The sequence below is a fragment of the Danio rerio genome, chromosome 10 (genome assembly GCF_052040795.2).
Source record: "Danio rerio strain M-AB ecotype USA chromosome 10, GRCz13ab, whole genome shotgun sequence".
NCBI lineage: Eukaryota > Metazoa > Chordata > Actinopteri > Cypriniformes > Danionidae > Danio > Danio rerio.
Window position 1 is genome coordinate 42097658 of NC_141030.1, and position 21428 is coordinate 42119085.

At 39.4% G+C, this 21428-nt stretch overlaps 1 long non-coding RNA gene across 3 annotated transcripts in view; it reads right to left on the minus strand.

Moving 5' to 3' along the window:
* Window positions 1-793: 793 nt before the first annotated feature.
* LOC141376441 (uncharacterized) overlaps window positions 794-21428 on the minus strand; it is a 107489-nt gene continuing 86854 nt past the window's right edge. For all 3 annotated transcript variants that reach the window (XR_015501580.1, XR_015501579.1, XR_015501575.1), the window contains one exon: window positions 794-938. This is a non-coding gene — a long non-coding RNA (uncharacterized LOC141376441). The remainder of the gene's footprint in view (window positions 939-21428) is intronic.

A 21428-nucleotide genomic window follows, 5' to 3' on the forward strand; every position in this document is an offset into this window, starting at 1 on the left:
TATATATTTATAGTCTACAAAAACTTAACTTATTTTTCAAAGCATTGAAAAAAATACTAATAAAACTAGTGAAAATTAATGTTTTTTAGTGTACTTGTTCATGTTCACTGAAACAGTACTATTAATAATATAGTATTAATATATATTTATTATTCATTCATTCATTTTCTTGTCGGCCCAGTCCATCAATCCGGGGTCGCTACAGTGGAATGAAACGCCAACTTATCCAGCAAGTTTTAATGCAGCAGATGCCCTTCCAGCCGCAACCCATCTCTGGGAAACATCCACACACACATTCACACACACACTCATACACTACGGACAATTTAGCCTACCCAATTCACCTGTACTGCATGTCTTTGGACTGTGGGGGAAACCGGAGCACCCGGAGGAAACCCACGCGAAGGCAGGGAGAACATTTTTTAAGGGTATTTTTAATGTATAACTTTTACAAATGTATAAAGCATATTATTGGCATGGCATATAACACACAATGCCTCTCCAATCCATAATCTGTGTCTTTCATAATACACACACTTATTAATGTTTTACTGCCTCTCTCCTCCTCTCCCTGTATTTTCTATACTCTTCTCGTGATGAAGAGTAAGCAAACAGCATCAACTTGATTATAAACCTAAAAGTATCTGAAAATAAAAAATCTGAGGATGTTTAAAAATGATACAATTAATATCTCAAAGTAAACTACAAAACCGAAATTTCGTAAAAACATTGACATCATGCATTAACCCTGTTATCATGCTGCATGTGGTGGGTGCTCTTATCGTTGACTTACTTTCTCTATGTGGTTCCTCGGGTTCAGCATGAAGCCCATGGCATCTGATCGCAGACGCCGGACTGTCTCAAGTGGAAGAGGCCACTGTGTCAAAGGACATTAACCTTCGATCTCTGACCCCGTCCGTGCGTTAACCTCTGTGTGTCTGAAAGCCAGAGAAGAAGAGAAACCAGCAAGAGCAAAAGATGTGACATGAGACGAGACAAGAGGAAGATGAGGAAGACCATTTCATTACATTTACATGTTCAAAGTGACTCATGTTGCATTGAAGATACACATTATTGTTGTTGTTTTAGTTCTTGATTTTCCACAGGATTCAATCAATATTGGGTTAGTTTACAAATGCAGTTTTGTTATATCAAGAACTAATCAACTAATCAAGAACTATATATATATATATATATATACACACATATAAAAATTCATTCATTCCTTTATTTTTCTTCGGCTTAAGGCAAGGCAAATTTATTTATAGAGCACATTTCATACAGTACACAGTGGCAATTAAAAGTGTTTTACATAAATAAGAATAAAAAAAACAAAAGTATAAGAAAATAAAAACAAATAATAAAATTGATTAAATACAATTCAAAAATGATAAAAATGTGTTAAAACAGAATATAAAAGAATGAAAAAGAAAGACATACTGTCAGTTATTTTATACACACACACACACACACACATACATATATATATATATATACACAGACACACACACAAACACACACACACACACACACACACACACACACACACACACACACACACACACACACACAATATAGTAAGGTGACATATTTATATATATATATATATATATATATATATATATATATGTATGTTTATTGGATACTATTGCATATTATATATTTTTGATGTGAATGTGATTTTATTTATTATATACTGTATATAGGGGGCACGGTGACTCAGTGGTTGGCACTGTCATCTCATAGCAGAAGGTAGCTGGTTCGATTCCCGGATTTTAATATACAAACATATTAGCCAATTATAGCAATGGGCGTTTCCTTTAATCTTCTAGGCCCCCTGATTTTCCGATTAGCTGGTCAAAAACTTGTCAGAAAAGTCAGTTACTCATAAATTATGATGCATTTTGATGTAAACCACAGAACAAAATAAATAATTGAGATAATTCATTAGATAAAAAAAGTATGGCATCTCGGCTGAACGTTTGTTATCAGATCACTTTAAATGCAAACATCTTAAAAGCAGATAGAAAGTTTCTTAAAGAAAGTTCTGCAACACTGAATAATGGCACACCGCATGACGTGTGCTGAAGAAATCTCTCGAACCTCAAATTAATCTTTGTGTTTAGAATCGTAAGAGGACATTCAGTCTTTGCAAGAGCAGTTCAGATGTCAGGAGATACAAATTTAGTCTCTTTGATTCGTACAACACAGTTTGTGCCACACAAACGAGGCGGAGGAACGGCAGCCAGAAGTCAAGAAGCTGAGCGGTAAAATAAACAAGGGTCAAGTTTCCCTCTCAGGAGCTTTCTTCATACACATTTTCACACACAACACTGACCAAAACATCTACAATTAGACTGTTCAAACATGAAACTGATGTTCAAGTGCTCTAAATATACCCCGGCCATGAGGATCTTTAACATTAAAACAAGCATTCAGGTACAATATGTACAGTTGAAGATAAGATTATTAGGGCTTCTTTAATTCTTTATAAAATATTTCCAAAATCATGTTTAACAGAGCAAAGGCATTTTTTTCTATTTCTGAGAATGTAGAAATGCACAGAAAGTAAGAAATATTAAAATCCAAAATGTTGCTAACATATACAGACTATTCAGGGATCCTAAAACAAACAAAAATTCAATTATGTTACACCCCACAAGTATATGTAAACACTACACTGTAAACACTAATTATTCGCCCCCCTGTTTATTTTTTCCCCCAATTTCTGTTTAACAGAAAGATTTTTTTTCAACACATTTCTAGACATAATAGCTTTAATAACTCATTTCTAATACCTGATTTATTTTATCTTTGCCATGATGACAGTAAATAATAATTGACTATATATTTTTTAAGACACGTCTATAAAGCCTAAAGTGACATTTAAAGGCTTAACTAGGGTAATAGGCTAACTAGGCAGGTTAGGGTAATTAGGCAAATTATTGTAAAATGATGGTTTGTTCTGTAGACTATCAAAAAATATAGAGCTTAAAAGGTTTTTTTTCCTTAAAATGTTTATTAATGAAATTAAAACCTGTTTTCTTCTAACCGAAATGAAACAAATAAGACTTTCTCCAGAAAAAATAAAAATATTATCAGACATACTGTGAAAATTTCCTTGCTCTGTTACATATCATTTGGAAAATATTTAAAAAAGAAAAAAAAATTCAAAGGGAGGCTGATAATTCTGACTTCAACTGTATATTTAAAATACAAAATAAAATATTGAAATATATATGAAGTAAAACACAAATGAATTGATTCAACTGCATTACTTTCAAAAATGCAAGAAACAATTTCATTCGTTCATTAATTTTTCTTCAGCGTAGTAGTAGTAGTAGTTGTAAAACTTTATTTTGCTTGATAGGAAATTTGCTATGGGCATCAACATATTGCTGCAGACATAAAAACAAACAATAAAACAATACAAAATCCAGCAATTACAATAATTGTAATGCTAATTAAAGGTGCAGTAGGCGATTGTCTTCAGAAACATTTTTTGTTGTGCTGGTTGGAAGTCTCTTCACAGTCCAATAGATTACAGTAAATGATCTAAATGTGTTTATATGTATTTTTATATTTTAGGTAAAGCATAAAACTAAAAAATGTTTATCCAATTAAATAGAGTCGGACCGTCATCTCCCTTAATTCCGATAAGCAGCTCAGACTGTCTGTCAGCAAATGTAGATTCGGACTTCTGCGCATCTGTTCACGCAGATCCGCCATTTGCGCATGCCCTTCTGCAAGCGCCGCACGGTTACGAGACGGACCAGGAGAAATCAAAAGCTGAATTGAAACTTTTAAAAGCCTGAATCAATATTGGAGTTACTTTAGCACGCTGGAGGAAGGACAACACCATGGCTGAAATATTACTGTTAGACAGGTAATGTTCTGTTTTAAAACTATTTTAGTCAGGCTAAGCTTATGCTAGATTGTGTTTTGTTATGAATGATTTATAAGCACAGACGTGTTGTTCAGCCACTGAAATCTCCTGGTGAAAAATTCATGTGATTTTTTTCAGTTTCATAAGGGGCCTTATAGAGCATCGATAATGTAGATTTATATTGAGTTCAACAACAAAACATCAGTAAGTAGCGCTATTCCACCTAACCTGCTTTATTGAGCTTGAGTTGCTTTTACATTCATATTGTTTCATTTTTGAACAATGACAGCCTTCCTATACTGTTTACCATGCTACTCTGAATATTCGCTCTGAAATAGCGTGCAAGTGTGGCTAAGTAATTAATGTGATTTCTGCACGGCGCTGGCACTAACTAACTGGCGAATGACATGAACTAGTGGGTTGTCTGTCTGCTGTTGTGACGCAGTGCGCGCGCTTGCGATTTCAGGAGGTGTGGCTTTGAATCACAGTCCCACCCCGCCGTCCAAAGATAATATGCTAAGCTGTTAGCATTTTGGCAGATCACCTACTGCACCTTTAACTCTTGTTAAGTAAACCAACTGGAACTGGCACCAAGGATCTCTTATATTGGTTCAACCTACACATAGGGACTCCTAACAGAGGGAAGCAGTTCATAATGTGGAAACAAAAAATGAGTTGAATCATTCAGAATCCTTTCCACCTGACTGAGGACACAATTCTCATATAAAACCTTAGGATTAAAATCAAACCCCAACAATTTTCCATCCCGTCTTTAGGAGATTAACTTAGTATAGGAATAGTCTCTTTTTATCAGGGGTCGCCATATCGGAATGAACCGACAGCTAATCCAGCATATGTTTTACACAGCGGATACCCTTTCAGCCGCAACCCAGTACTGAGAAACACCCATACACTCTCACATTCACACACACTCAAACACTATGGACAATTTAATTAATTGAATTCACCTATAGTGCATGTGTTTGGACTGTGGGGAAACCGGAGCACCCGGAAGAAAAACCCATGCTGACACAAGGAGAACATTAAAACTCCACACAGAAATGCCAACTAACACAGCTGGGACTCAAACCTTTTTGTCGTGAGGTGACAGTGCTAAGCACTGAGCCACCGTGTTGCCTAAAAATAAAGTAAAAATTAATAAACCCAACATAAATCCTGTTTTATTTAAGGCGTTCCTTTCAACTGCATGCAAACGACACAGGTGATCAGCAGCATCCAAAGTCATGACCTACATAAAGATGTGTTCATAAATAATCAGACAGCCATGAAGGCATACGATTTAATATTCTGTTTTTGCTCGTCTATAAATAGCCCTCACAGGATTATATCTCCAACAGGAGGCTTTCAGAGGCTCTGCGACTGATCGTGGCAGGTATTAAAGCAGCCGTTCGCTTCTTCATATCTCCATCAGGATATTTCATATGAATGATCAGTCTCTAAAATAACACATTCACTAGATAAAGTTCATGCATGCACAACTGTTCACATTCACAACATCCTGTATGTAAATTCAAAACACAACACACAGTTTGTGGATTCACAAGTAAAATTTATAAATATTTCCGCCAAATGAATTGTATTTGTGTATTTATTAATGGTGTTTTCAATTTACCAATTGTATTTGTGTATTTATTAATCGTGTTTTGAATTAACAAATTGTATTTGTGTATTTATTAATCATGTTTTGAATTTAACAATTGGATTTGTGTATTTATTAATCGTGTTTTGAATTAACGATTTGTGTTTGTGTATTCATTAATCGTGTTTTGAATTAACAAATTCTGTATGTGTATTTATCAATCGTGTTTTAATTTTACCAATTGGATTTGTGTATTTATTAGTCGTGTTTTGAATTTACCAATTGTATTTGTGTATTTATTAATCGTGTTTTGAATTTACCAATTTTATTTGTGTATTTATTAATCGTGTTTTGAATTTACCAATTAGATTTGTGTATTTATTAATTGTGTTGTGAATTAACGAACTGTATTTGTGTATTTATTAATTGTGTTGTGAATTAACGAACTGTATTTGTGTATTTATTAATCGTGTTTTGAATTTACCAATTAGATTTGTGTATTTATTAATTGTGTTGTGAATTAACGAATTGTATTTGTGTATTTATTAATAGTGTTTTGAATTGACGAATTGTATTTGTGTATTTATTAATCGTGTTTTGAATTGACGAATTGTATTTGTGTATTTATTGATCGTATTTTGAATTTACCAATTGGATTTGTGTATTTATTAATAGTGTTTTGAACTAACGAATTGTGTTTGTGTATTTATCAATCGTGTTTTGAATTAACAAATTCTGTATGTGTATTTATCAATCAGGTTTTAAATTTACCAAATGGATTTGTGTATTTATTAATCATGTTTTGAATTAACGAATTGGATTTGTATTTATGAATAAGAACTGAATTTTACTGTAGCACATTTATGCGGTATGTTACTGTATTTTAAAGCTGCATTGTGAAAATTACTACAGTAAAGATATACAATACCATCAGGTTTTAATTTGTGCCGGAACACGCTGGATCCGGCACCTCATTTTACCGATCCTCCTCCCCCATCAGCTGTTGACTTTCACTTTTTGTTGACTCCCAAATGCTATCCAAGACCACGCCACTCCCCCTTTCACTTTCGTTCGCGACAACCCACACAGTAAATTTTACAGATGTTTTTTTTCTCCGACTCTCAGAGTGGTGTCTCTGGTGCCTTGATGCCGTAAAACTGGTTTCTGAAACACAGTTGGCTGCGTTAATCAAAAGTGATGAGTGATTTGTGCTTGTCGTTTCATGAATAAATGAGTGTAAAAGCTCCCCGGTGACTGACGGAGAAGAGTGTATTTACTGGAGATGTCCCTCTTTACATCTTCAGCGTTTAACCCACATTCGCCAGCTCAAAAACACTTTGGCTGTCACTTCGGTGTCTTTGCGCACAGCTGAAATCTGGGTTGCTGCTTGTGTGTGTGTGTGCGTTGGAGATGATGATGGAAATTTAATCTAAATAGGAAACACAAACAAACTATAAAATAAATACATGAAATTAATATCCAATTACATGCAGAAGAGTATTTAAAAAATAGCACATATTCTAGTAAAAATTTTATATTTAAGTATAAAACACAACATTAAGGGAGATTTGAAATGGATTAAAAATAAATAATATTATTTTACATAACATAAACAGCAAAAATACAACAAAATTTGGCATTTTAGTTAAAAATTTGTATGATTAAAAAATGGTAGCACTATAATAAGGTTGTATTAGTTAAAGGGCACATAGTTTACCCCTTTTTTAATTTAATATTAATATTATGGTTGTTCTGAGTGTGCCAGTTTAGGTTCAGTTCAACACACAGTTCAGATGTTTTTATTATAATGTGTAAAAAAGTGTCATGTTGGTAGTGTTTACACAGTTTGCTGTTTTAGGGGCGTGTTGCTTCACAGTTTTGGCTTCCCGCCCAACGTAACAAGGGGGCGGAGCTAAGAGCTCCTATGCTATGTGTTTGCAACAGACAGGCTGACAGACAGAGAGAGAGCTAAGCTAAGCTAGGATGAGCATTCAGCCATACATGTACGTGTCGGACTCAAACCAAGCAGAGAGTACAAAATCATTTGTGTTTGAATTGTTGCGTCACGCATTCCAGAACTCCAAACACAACCCTCCACCAGGGCAAACACAACGGCGCCGCTCCAAGCCGCTGACCCGAAGCTCCGCCACGTGCACCGCGACAGAAACCCACGTCGAGCCGCTGACCCGAAGCTCCGTCACGTGCACCGCGACAGAAACCCACGCCGAGCCGCTGACCCGAAGCTCCGCCACTTGCACCGCGACAGAAACCCACGCCGAGCCACTGACCCGAAGTTTGGCCGCGTGCACCCCGACAGAAAGCCGCACCGAGCCGCAGACCAGAAGCTCCGCCGCGTGCACCCCGAAAAAAACCCACACCGCTGACTCGAAGCTCCGCCACGTGCACCCCGACAGAAAGCAGAGCCGCTGACCTGAAGCTCCACTGCATGCACCCCAACAGAAAGCCGAGCCGCAGACCAGAAGCTCTGCCGCGTGCACCCCGACAGAAACCCACGCCGCTGACCCGAAGCTCCGCCGCGTGCACCCCGACAGAAAGCCGAGCCGAGCCGCTGACCCGAAGCTCCACTGCGTGCACCCCGACAGAAACCCACGCCGCTGACCCGAAGCTCCACTGCATGCACCCCGACAGAAAGCCGAGCCGCTGACCCGAAGCTCCACTGCATGCACCCCGACAGAAAGCCGAGCCGCAGACCAGAAGCTCCGCCACGTGCACCCCGACAAAAACCCACGCCGCTGACCCGAAGCTCCGCCGCGTGCACCCCGACAGAAACCCACGCCGCTGACCCGAAGCTCCGCCGCGTGCACCCCGACAGAAACCCACGTCGCTGACCCGAAGCTCCGCCGCGTGCACCCCGACAATAAGCCGAGCCGAGCCGCTGACCCGAAGCTCCACTGCGTGCACCCCGACAGAAAGCCGCACCGAGTCGCAGACCAGAAGCTCTGCCGCGTGCAGCCCGAAAGAAACCTAGGCCGCTGACCCGAAGCTCCACTGCGTGCACCCCGACAGAAAGCCGCGCCGCGCCGAGCCGCTGACCCGAAGCTCCACTGCGTGCACCCCGACAGAAAGTCGCGCCGAGCCACAGACCAGAAGCTCCGCTGCGTGCACCCCGACAGGAACCCACGCCGCTGACCCGAAGCTCCGCCGCGTGCACCCTGACAGAAATCCACGCCGTGCCGAGCCGCTGACCCGAAGCTCCGCCGCGTGCACCCTGACAGAAATCCACGCCGTGCCGAGCCGCTGACCCGAAGCTCCGCCGCGTGCACCCCGACAGGAACCCACGCCACTGACCCGAAGCTCCGCCGCGTGCACCCCAACAGAAACCCATGCCCAGAACTCCGAAATGCACAGCGCCGCGCAAAAGGTACAAGCAATAAATCTGATTACAGCGATAATGTGGAGAATTTTGATCTTGTGTTGAGCCCAATGAGCTTGTCATCAAAAAATAGAGCAAGGGTGTTCCTTTAATGATAGCGCTTTGATTCAAAATGGCGGACGTGCCACAAGAAACTGAGGATATAATCGTCACGCAAGGCTGTCAATCAATATTGGTGGGCGGGGGGAGCGCACTCCTACGTAAAGTTGCGGTCGGTCTGAAAACCGCTCCAATTGGTCCACCAATTGTGTGTTTATATCACCCCAATATCTGACGCTCTATACACAATACTTGCACACACGTCTGTCCAAACAGCTTGAAAAGTAGATTTTTCAACATAGGTGCCCTTTAATGGATTTGCTAACATGAAAAAACAATGACCAATACATTTATTACAGTATATTTTCATATTAATTAACGTTAGTTATTAAAAATAATACACTTCATTCATTCATTTCCTTTTTTTCGGCGTAGTCCCTTTATTAATCTGGGGTCGCCACAGCGGAATGAACTACCAACTTATCCAGCATATGTTTTTACGCAACGGATGCCCTCATTCACACACTACGGACAATTTTGCTTACACAATTCACTTTGAGTTTCTGTGAGTTAACAGAGCTACCCACTGCGCCACCGCACCGCCATGAAAATACAGATATTCATCATTAGTTCATGTTAACTCTTGGTGCATTAGCTATTGTTAACAAGCATGAATTAAGATGCTAAAAGTGCAGAAGGTTATTTTATTCAGAAACATATTTTGTTGTGCTGGTTGAAAGTCTCTTCACATTCCAGTAAGTCTAATTAAAGTAATAAAGTAAAATCTAAATGTGTTTATATGTAATTTTATATTCTGGATAGGGCATAAACCTAAAAGAAATGTTCAACCAATTAAATATTGCCGGACCGAAAAATAACTCAATTACGACAGACATCTCATACTGTCGATCAACAAATTTAAATTTGAATTTCTGCGCAGCCTCTGTAAGCAGATATATACGTCACTCGCGCGTACACGTGAAGCACGGATCTACAGTTGAAAGACAGACATCATCAGGCAAACTCTGCATCAAACTTCTTTCTGAAAGACCATCGCCACTTGTATGCATGAAAAGAATGATTGTTTCTGAAACAGCTTCTAAATTTTTTAAATTTTCTAAACCCTGTATCAATATCGGAGTTACTTTGACACGCTGGAGAGAAATGACATTATGCTGTTCAAAATAACGAGCTGAAGGATGACACCGCAGCTCAAGTATTTCTTTTAGACAGGTATGTTTTAAAACTATTTTAGCCACGCAAAGCTGACTGTGTTTATGAATGGGTTTACATGCACGGAAGTGTTGTTCAGCCACCGAAATCATCCAGAAGAAGATTGGCTATTTTCAAGTTCATGGAGTACCTTTTACAGCATCAATAATATAGTCGGTTAAATAAACCTGAGCATTCGTTTAGTTGTTCAAGTGTAAATGGAGTTGAAAACAAGCGATGTACGAGGACCAGCGAGCACAACTGAAAATGAAAAGTCACAGGCTTGGTAACGTAATTAAATAATTAAACCGTCCCCCTGCTCAGGGTTAGTTGCACCATTTGACTTTGTCTGTTCATGTTTAAATTCTGCATATATTATCATATGTACACATATTATAATAATATGGCTGGGTGTTTAATAGATGTGGGTTTATTATATCAAAATTTTGGGTTTCCACACGTTTCCATCACATGCTTATGATTAAACATAGCTGGTACCGTAAAAGCTCCATATATTTGCACCAATGAGATGAATACTCGCACACTATAAATTACCAGAGCTTTCTACTCTAGTCATCTTCGTTTTGAGGAATCCCCCCTTCCACCCCTATTCCTCCCCTTCTTTGAGAGGGCGGCATGGTGGCACAGTGGGTAGCACTGTTGCCTCACAGTAAGAACGCCACTGGTTTGGCGTTTTTGTGCGGAGTTTGCATGTTTGTGCAGAGTTTGCATGTTCTCCCCATGTTTCGCAGGTTTTCCCCAGGTTTCCTCCCATCGTCCAAAGACATACACCATAAAAAAATTGACTACTTCGAAATAGCATCCTAACGCAACTCTTACTCAGATGTATCTCAGCAGTTCACAAGTAGGGGAGTTCTCGAGACCTACCTAAGCTTAAACTTTCCTCTCGCCCTTTAAATGGGAGGAAGCCCCGGGCTCAAGGATATTCTGAGCTCAGGGCTCTCTTCCGAGTCAGCATGCCTAACACGCTTTATTGTCAATCAGCTAAGTGTGAACTCTTGAAAAAACTGTCTCTGAGAAACTAAAGGAAATGCAAAAAATGTTGCAACTGTCCCCACTCTCCCCTATTTGACTGGATATATTTATTTACTAGTATTCAGCTTCAAGTGACATTTAAAGGCTTAACTAGGTTAATTAGGCAAGTGAGGGTAATTAGGCAAATCATTGTGTCATGATGGTTTGTTCTGTAGACATACAAATATATATATATATATATATATATATATATATATATATATATATATATATATATATATATATATATATATATATATATTGCTAAAAGGGGCTAATAATATTGACCTTAAAATGGCTTCAAAACTGCTTTTATTCTAGCCAAAATAAAACTAATAGGGATGTAACAATATTGTAAATACCGTCATACCGCAGAAGTATTTTTTTTTTTTCAATATTACCATAGGCGCATGACTCAAAACTATATTTCTGAGAAAAGTTTGCTTAGGCGAATGAAGCGAACGGGAGGTAGCGGGAACTACAATTCCCATCAGCCTAGGCGTGGCCATCATCCTTTGCGGTGTGTTGTCACTACAGATCCAGTAATGCGGAAATGGAGTGTGTTGCTAGTAGCGGGGAAGAAAAAGAGCTGAAGTGCCGCTCTAGGCAAAGGACGATCACGCCGCCCTCAAACTGAAAGTGAAAACGAAAATGACCGGTTATCAAAGTGAAGAACCCTATTCTGTCCCCCTAGGCGCGGGTATAACTGCGGACGCGGGTGGTGCGGGAGATTTTCGGATGTCGCACTCTCTATTCTGCCGCCCTAGGCGCGGATATAACTGCGGACGCAGGTGGTGTGCGAGGTGTTCGGATGCCGCCCTCTCTGCCACCCTAGGCGAGGGTATAACTGCGGTTGTGGGTGGTGCGGGAGGTGTTCGGATGCCGCCCTCTCTATTCTGCCTCCCTAGGCGGCCGCCTAGGTCGCCTCTATGGACGCGCCGGCCCTGGTAGAAAGACAATGCACAACGTTACCCACTGCTGTCAACTTTGGCTAAATCATATCTCTCTGTCCCAGAAACCTCAGTCCTAAATGAGAGGGGTTTTTTTTTCTGTTGCAGGAGACATGCCCAGAGATCCCAGCTTTTACCAGATTATAGTTATATGATAATTTTCCTTAAAACCCATCTCTATCTAAGTGAGTGAGTGATTAAATGTTGAATGTGATGAGTTTTCAACAATACTAAATTGAAACTTTATTTTTTTATATGGTTTAATAGTTTTTTGTTATTAAAATTGAAAAATTGAAGTTCCTGTTTCGAAACTTACAGATAGATGGCTAATTTGTATGTCATTGATATGTTCAGTGCTAAGGTGTATAATCACTTTTGGCACTTTTTTCGAGTCTTTTTATTAGTTTTGTTTTTCCTGTAAATTATTCTATAAGTACCGTACCGTGCCATTCATACCGAGGTATTATCGTACAGTGAAATTCTGATACCGTTACAACCCTAAAAACTAATAAGACTTTCCCCAGAATAAATAATATCACTGGAAATACTGTAAATAATTTCTGTGCTCTGTTAAACATAATTTGGGAAATATTTGAAATAAATTCAATAATGAATGAATGAATTTTGAATAATTATAAAATAATAATTACAGGTGGGCTAATAATGATGACTTCAACTGTATGTGAAATCTAGGTTGTAGTGAGTGTGTGTGTATGTGTGTTAAATCCAGCAGAAGGATGAACGGGTCTGGGCTCATCACAGTGAGGTGTCTGTCGGTCTCTCTCATCGAGCGTGTCTTTTCTTGACCTAGTTTGCGGTCTTTGGTTAATCCGCAGGCAGAGCGACTGCTTTGCTTTTCTTCTGCCTCATTTGACTATCAGATGGAAAGGACGGAGCTCCTTGTAAAAACATTTCCACGCAGCCGTGGGATTTGAATGTGCCGCTGTTGTTTTGTGAGATGTTTTTTCCTCTCGGTGGAGGAATCAGAGCTGTTTCTGACACAGAGACACGCTTCTCTTCAGGTGACAAACGCGCTCTGACATTTCGCCTGTCAAGTTGCATCTGGCCTTGTTTCTAAGTTAACGCACTATTCTCTGGAGATGACACTCATGTGTGTGTGTGTGTGTTTTTTTTGTAGGACAGTCTTTTGTATGCTTTTCCTTGTGGGGCATCAGAATGCTTTTAGATTGAGATAAACACGTGATAAAAGACGGAGTATCGGCTTTCTGGTGTGGTTTTGTTTCTGAGTGTTGTCGTTCTCGGCCGTGTCAGATTGCAGATGGTGTGGTTGATTTGGGAGTGTGTTTGTGTTCAGGACCAGGTAAATTTTCGAGGTCAGTTTTCATGTTCAACATATACACTTTTAAAATGAAGCGGAAGTTTAGTATGTTGATGTAGGCTATTTTATAGGATCAAAATTCCAGGAAAAACTTACTGTGTGTTCACACCGAATGCCTCATTCACACCACCAACTCTGTGTAGGTCTACAGCATGGAGAATACAAACGGTCACTGAGCCAGCTGAGAAAGGATCATGTGAGCTCTACTGGTGCTCCTATTGGCTGTCGCTCAAGAAAGCTGCTCTTCATTTGCATAAAGTTGAAGAATTCTCAACTTTGTTACATTGCTTTACACGCCCAGCCAACACCCAACGGTTGCTGTTGCTCGCGTAAACAGAGGTCGTCGGAAGTCGCTCACTCTTTGTTGAAACGAACGGATGCTTGTTGCTTTGCCACGAGTCGCTCATAGTGTGAATGAAGCTGAAGTCGGCGAAACCGTCAAAGTTCGCTCTGGCCAATCTAACGACAATGCAGTCTGCCTTTACTGCTATACCGGCGAGAGCGTCAAAATTCGCAACATCGATCTCATATTTAAAGGGGCCATTGCAGCATATTAGCAAATCAGTTACATTGCCACATAAAAACATGCCTTCTAGTTTGAAATTCATTATACTATGGAAGATCAAGTTGTTGCGTGTGCTGTGATTTAACAAATTTGTCCATATGTCTGAAATCCTCTAAAGCAGCAATACTGTTTTGTATTGTCGTTATAGTTAGCATAAGACTCCTGCTTGTGGTGAGGGGGCAGGGCAGAGAGAGAACAAGGTCTGTGCTAAAGTGAGAACGAGAAGCTCCTGTGGCGCACACTAGCCTCGAGTTCCGAGGAGGAGTTCTGCATTAAAAGAGGAGGAGTGACGACAAAGGAGAACGAGAGAGGTCCAGACTTTGACCAGTTTATATTGTGTTTGTTTTTAGTTTGACAGCAGTCTCTGTGAGGTGCTGCTGTCTGTTTGTTTGTGTTTTCTTTAATAAATTCTTTCAATTTTGTTGGTTCTCTGCCTCCATCTTCCTGACGGCCAGGAGGCCAATTAAAATCATTACATTGGTTCCAAAAGCCAAGTTGAAAGGAGGAACACGGTGCCAGGAAGCCCTCGCCCCTGAGGGACGGCGCGGTTCCATCAAGTCGGATGAGCAGAATCTGCCTCTGGAGACGCTCGAGGCCAGCATGGCACGTAGCTCGCCGCCATCCACCAAAAGCTGGGCAGCTGCCGTCACTGAGGGAACGGAGAAGTCATCCTATTTACCAGACACAAAGACCAGCTACCGTCCAACAAGATGGGGGGGGCCAGAAGATGCGAGACTTACCGCCGTAAACAGAATCTCGGGAAGTCACCATGATCTGCCGAGAAGAGCCAGAGCCTGCTGCCGACCACCACAAAGGGTAAGAGCAGAGACCAAAAGCGATGGGGGCTCACAGCCGGGTACCTGGATTCCAGGGCAGCCATTGCCTGCCAGCGGGGCAGAGTGAGAGGACATCCACCAAGGGGCATCCAGTGCCATGACCAAGCACCGCAAACAAGGGTCTCTCAGCTGGTGATGGACCAAAACACAGCGTGTGTTGAGAACCGAGCATTACACTGCTTTTAAAAAGAAATAAAGTAAAATAACATTAATGCACATCAGTAACTCGCCAGTAACTTTTTAAAATGTATGTCCTTGTGAGAAAACATCATAAATAATTGGAAATTCGTTTGTGACCGCAATAATCAAAGCCTTGCAAACAACTGTGGTCAGAACCAAAGTTCACAGGACTGTGTTCTCTTGACTCCTCTCAGGCGGTGGATTTCTACATTCCAACTGCTCGCCACAGAACTGCGTCATAGTTCATTACCACAAAACTGACTTGATTTCAACTCTCCTCGACACCCAAACCGGTGAAGAAGCGTCACATCGCTGCTGGCACCCATTGAAAATAAGCAACTTTCGGCTACTTTGATGCTCTCGCCACTTTGATGTGAACAGTTATGAAAACAAACTGAGCAGTGGCTCAGTGGTAAGCACTGTCACAGCAAGAAGGTCACTGGTTTGAGTCTCAGCTGGCTCAGTTGACATTTCTATGTGGAGTTTGCATGTTCTCTCCGTGCTGGCGTGGGTTTCCTACCGGTGCTCCGGTTTCCCACACAGTCCAAACACATGCGCTATTGGTGAATTGAATAAACTAATATGGCCGTACTGTGTGTGTGTGGATGATTGTGTATGAATGTTTCCCAGTACTGAGTTGTGGCTGGAAGGGCATTCGTTGTGTAAAACATACTGGATAAGTTGGCAGTTCATTCAACTGTGGTGACCCCTGATGAATAAAGGGATTAAGCCAAAGGAAAATGAAATAAGTTTAAAGGAGAAGGGTGAAAACCAGTAACTATTGACTTCCACAGTAGGAAAGACAAATACCAGAGAAGTTAATGGCTACCAGTTTACAACATCCTTCAAAATACAGAAACTTGTGTTGTGTCAGTAGCTGATGACAGGATTTTCATTTTAGAGAGAACCGTCCCTTCTATAACTTCTATGTTATAAACCAAATCGAGAGACATCAACAAATATCTTGAACAAAAAGTACAACCAAAGGTCACACCCTAACCAAGTTTTGGAAAGTCAAAATCAGCCCAGTCTGCATTGTTCGCATGAGGCCCACCTGTGGGGGAAATTCGGCTGTCAGCGAGACCCCTCACCCAGAGAGCCCATCGGAGGACAAAGAGACTCTGCAAGGTTACTCTGACTCTCTCTCTCTCTCTCTCTCTCTCTCTGAGTCTCTCTCTCAGGGGGAGGAGAGCGGCTGAGGCCCCCCGGGCACATTTCCTCCATCCCCATGAGGGCATTGACATTCAATTGCCCCTGTTTGCTCATTATCAGAGCAGCATGGAAGAGTCCAAAGCCATTTGTAGAGAATATAAAACTCCCCGTTCCAGAGAGGGAGAGTCTGTAGACCACTGCAAACATCTCACTGTCTTACTGGTTTACACACATACTCTCTCTCACACACACACACACACATTTCTATCTATATTAAAGAACTATCTTTTTAGTAAAGCAAACACTCAATGCAATGTTACTCCACGCATCTCGTTTATATACACTATGAACAGCAGCTACACTAACTATTCTCTTTATTGTCTATTTCCACCTGGGGATACTTATCTCAAGGCCCTCAAAGATTATGCAACGCCACTGATGCGATCCAAGACCTGCGAAGAGATGATCCCAAGGTTTCCATAATCCAGGATCAGGCCGCATCCGGAGCAGCTGCTGTGGTGGTCATGGAGGAGTGGAGAGCAGGAAACTGATTCCTGTGATGCTTCAGGCACAGCCGAGTCTTCGCTGATGTCCAGCATTCTCCAGTCTTCGGTGCCTAGACTGCAGCTCTGCACAAGACGTTTGGCCATAGAAGAAATGGTCGTGCCCATCTGAGTCTGGTTTCTCTCGAGGTTTTTTATCCTTCACTTTCGCCAATAGAAGTTTTTTTCTTGCCGCTGTCGCCACTAGCTTGCATTATTTACTGCACATTGATGGATTTGATCTTCAGTGTTTGAACTCTCAGCAGTGAATATTAAACCACACTAAACTGAACTGGACTTAAACTCTGAAAAATGGACTGACACTGTTTCAAGTCACTATAATCTTCTATGTGAAACTGCATTGAATTTTGTCTGTAGCGGAAACAAGCAATGTGACACAAGTGAGTATTCTGCCTGGGAAAATGTATACTGCCATTTAAGTTTTTTACAGGATATATAGATTTTTTTGTAGTCTGCTTATTATACTTTTTCATATTTTTAAATTATTACAAATTCTAAATTACCAGATCAACCCAAAAATGTGAGACAGTTTTCTTTATTGTGAGGGTATAAGAAAAGCTCAGAATTGTAAGATGTTCAACCAGAAATGTGAGAAAAGGCTATGGTTGTTAAATACAACCTCAATATTATAAGATGTAAACTCAGAATTGTGAGAAAAAAGGTTATCATTTTAGGATATAAACTCAAAACTATCAGCTGTAAACTCTAAAATGTAAAAAAAAAATATCATGAATGTCATATTTGTGAGATATAAACTCAAACCATGACATGCAAACCAGAAAACGTGAGAAAAGGTCATGATTGTGAGATGAAAACTTAAAATTGCAAGATGTAAACTCGGAAATGTTAGAAAAAGCCATAACTCTGATATAAAGTTAAAATTACATCACTCAAAAAACTTTTTGGTGGTTATTCGAAATGCTTATTTAAAATGAACTGAAACAACACATTTCTGGTGATTTATTTTGGAACAATTTAATTTTTTTATGTGTAATCCATTTACATTTAAAGTTAACTTAATCCATATGTGTTCAGAAAACAAACAAAGAGAAAACGGAAGTCATTGCATTTGGGAACAGAGATGATATTCTCAAGGTGAATGCGTATTAGATGGACAATAACTATTGGCTAAAAATTGCAACAGCCATGGGAAAGGAAGAAAGTTTTTATATAAACTTTGGAAAAACCTGAGGAATAAGTTTGTTAAAGCCAAAAAGAGAGGCCATGGCAAAAATGGAGACCCATGTGGTTTTAATACACAATTACAGAATGTTTTTCCACCAGTTTACATGTATATATTACAAATATATATATTTATATACAAATTATACATTATATATTTATATTGTAATATATTAAATATTATATAATTATATATATATATATATATATATATATATATATATATATATATATATATATATATATATATATATATATATATATATATAAATATTGAAAAGCAGCAGAAAATGAATGAATGATAGTCTACAGAACAAACCATGGTTATACAATAACTTGCCTAATTACCTCAAGTAGTCTAGTTAACCTAATTAACCTAGTTAGGCCTTTAAATGTCACTTTAAGCTGTATAGAAGTGTCTTGAAAAATGTTTAGTTTAGTCAAACATTATTTACTGTCATCATGGCAAAGATAAAATAAATCAGTTATTAGTGATGAGTTATTAAAACTATTATGTTTAGAAATGTGTTGAAAAAATCCTTCCGTTAAACAGAAATTGGGGAAAAAATAAACAGGGGGGCTAATAATTCAGATTTCAACGGTATATGGCCATATATAAGATTTCTGTATGCATTAATGCTCATTTACTGAACACTACTGTCAGTAGACCTGCTCTTCCGCACAAAATACGACAGACATTTCACTAATGTGGCTGCACCTTATGCTTGAGACGACTGTATGAGGATACTTGTTTGGATGACACACTGAAACCATAAAATATGCCATCAATGGTTGCACTAAACATATATTAAAAAGAGAGCTCATGTAATATGCCGATATTACATTCTAGTTTTTGATGTGTCACCTTACCTATTTGCAGTGTGGAGACGGTGATACTAGTGCACTTGGGCAGCACTGCAGTCCCAGACGTATTTCTCATCCCTCTGAGACACTGTCAGGCAGTCTTGTTGATCCACTCAGGGGAAATCTCAGCATACGCCACTGCAGATCAATGACTGCTGACTACACTGCTACACAAGTACCGTTTCATGACACTCTCATATCACTGACATCCTTTTGTTCTCTAGGTGTGTGTGTTTATATTTGAATGTCACTATAAATGCATTTATTAAAGTCTGCATGAACTGGAAGCTGCGATCATTTATTTTTTCTGTATTGTGATGCCGTTGCTAAAGAAATAGAATATTAAATAAGAAAACAGTAGGTGTGGCTTGTTTTTTCTACTGTGAGCTGATTGGATGCATTTCATTCAGTAAGATCTAGAAAAGGGGTTGGGGAGAGTTATTACAACCTAACAGACACCTCCTGCTCACCATTTCTGTTTGTTGTCAAAACTGACAGCAGGAGGGGCGTGGTTAAGTATGTTAGCCACGCCAATTACCTCAGACTGATGTAATTTGAGAATTAAACTAAAAAAACAGGAAGTTTTCATTTCATTTGTACTTTAAACTCACCCTATTATGCTAGTCCTAGTTTTTTATTTTTATTTGGAAAGCTTCCTAATTTAATTTTTGGAGTCTCCTGCAATAGGTTTGCATCCACTCAAGGTCAAAAACACAACATTTTCAGAATAAATAATGCATAAAGAACTCAAATACTCATAATGAAGACCATAGGCTGGCCTGGAACTCTGCCAATTTGCTACAAATCTACGTAGAGTTGTTTAAGAAATACAACTAATTAAAGACAGCTTGTTTCAGGCAGTTCAGAAACAATTATTTCTTTTAGAAAGTACCCAGCAGACACACTGATGTAAAAAATGCTAATTATTTTAGGTCAATTGACTAACTTATGTCAAAACGTCATCAGATTGCCATGTAACATTGGCTTCAAAAAACACATTTACAGGACTGTCCTATAATCAAATTTTGACGTGTTAACCACTGTCCGACGTTAGTATAAATGTATTGAAGGGGTACAAAATCCAATATACATTTGTCATTTGCAATTGAAGCGTACAGATGAAAAAACCTCATATATTAAAGTACTTGTTGTGTTGTTATTTTGGTGATAAAAGAGGCATCAATGTGTGGATGTCTAATGGATGTCAAGGTTTTAACATCAAATTGATTGCCATTTTTGATTGCCAATAATTTACAATAACTACACTCTATGAATCATCTACTAAGCATTAGTAAATGGATCATTTATTAAGCATTAACTCCACTTTAATAGATGTTAGTCAGCAGTTTATAACTGCAGACACAAATGCTGTATTCTTGACTTATAAGCACATGTATAATGTAAAGTGGATAAAGGGAACGCAGAAGGAAAATGAACGAATGAACATTTTGAACAATCTGTGCAGCTCTTTTCATGTAAACGCACAGCTAATGTAGTTCCAGGCAGGTTTTGAGCACAGTAAAGTTACATATCTCTACGCTGAGTGATTGCAGTTATTTCACAGCTTTAGTGAAAACCAAGCCAAACTAAACAGTACATAACAATACTGATAACAGTATCAGAAATTAGTCCCACATACAGGAGCGATTTGAGGACAAAAACCCCAACAGGTGTACAACGTCATAGGACATTAATATTAGGTTAGATTTAACACAGCTTTTAAAAAGAACGCTGTAGTGACGAGTGTTTCCCAAAACCCGTAGTTTCTCTGTCGCAGATCCATTGTTTGAACCACATTAGTTATAACGTAAAACGCCCATAATGATGCTCTAAACAGGGTGGTTTAACAACTTCTTTAGAAAAGAACCCCATAATTTCTTTGTGCAAATTATATTGTTTTACACGCACACACATTTACAAAAAACATGCTCTGTCTTTCAGAACTTTTACATTCACATCCTACATGAATGCTACAGTTTTATGTGAAGAAAAAAAACTACAGCTGAACATGACTAGTCTAGGTGTGCATTATAGATTAAATAGCGGATATATGGTGGAATGCATTGCACAGACAGAGACAAATGGATTTTAAATGAGCCAGATCAACCTTGTGCTCCAGTCAATAGCAGCTGTGACCCTTCATAGTGTGAAAGCGATGCCCTATTTGACCCCTCGTTGCCCCACTGTTATCTGCGTCTGGCAAACTAATTTAGCCTCTACTGTGAAGTCCATGTGCAGTTTATAAAAAACATGTCAGGATACGAAATGTCAGCAGCATCTGCTCGTACGCAAATATAGTGCTATTAAAAAAAGACGTTTGTAGCTCAACTATAATTTATGCTGCGAGCAGATCAAATGTTGATGTAAGGATGACCTCTACGCGGCCGTCTGTGATTAAACAGTTTCTAAGCGCTGAAAGCAAATTATGGAGAGCAGAGAGATAAAATATTCAGTCTGACCTTCAGATGGCCCTGAAACCCAATCTCCTCTGAATAATCTACGGGTCACTAACTTTGTCCTTCACACTGTGAAAATCTCACCCGCCCCTCGCGAAGGCTCTCCTCTCTCGCTGTCTCGCTCTGTCTCTCTGTATTTATCTTCCTCCTTGGCCTTTACAAAGAGAGAGTTCAT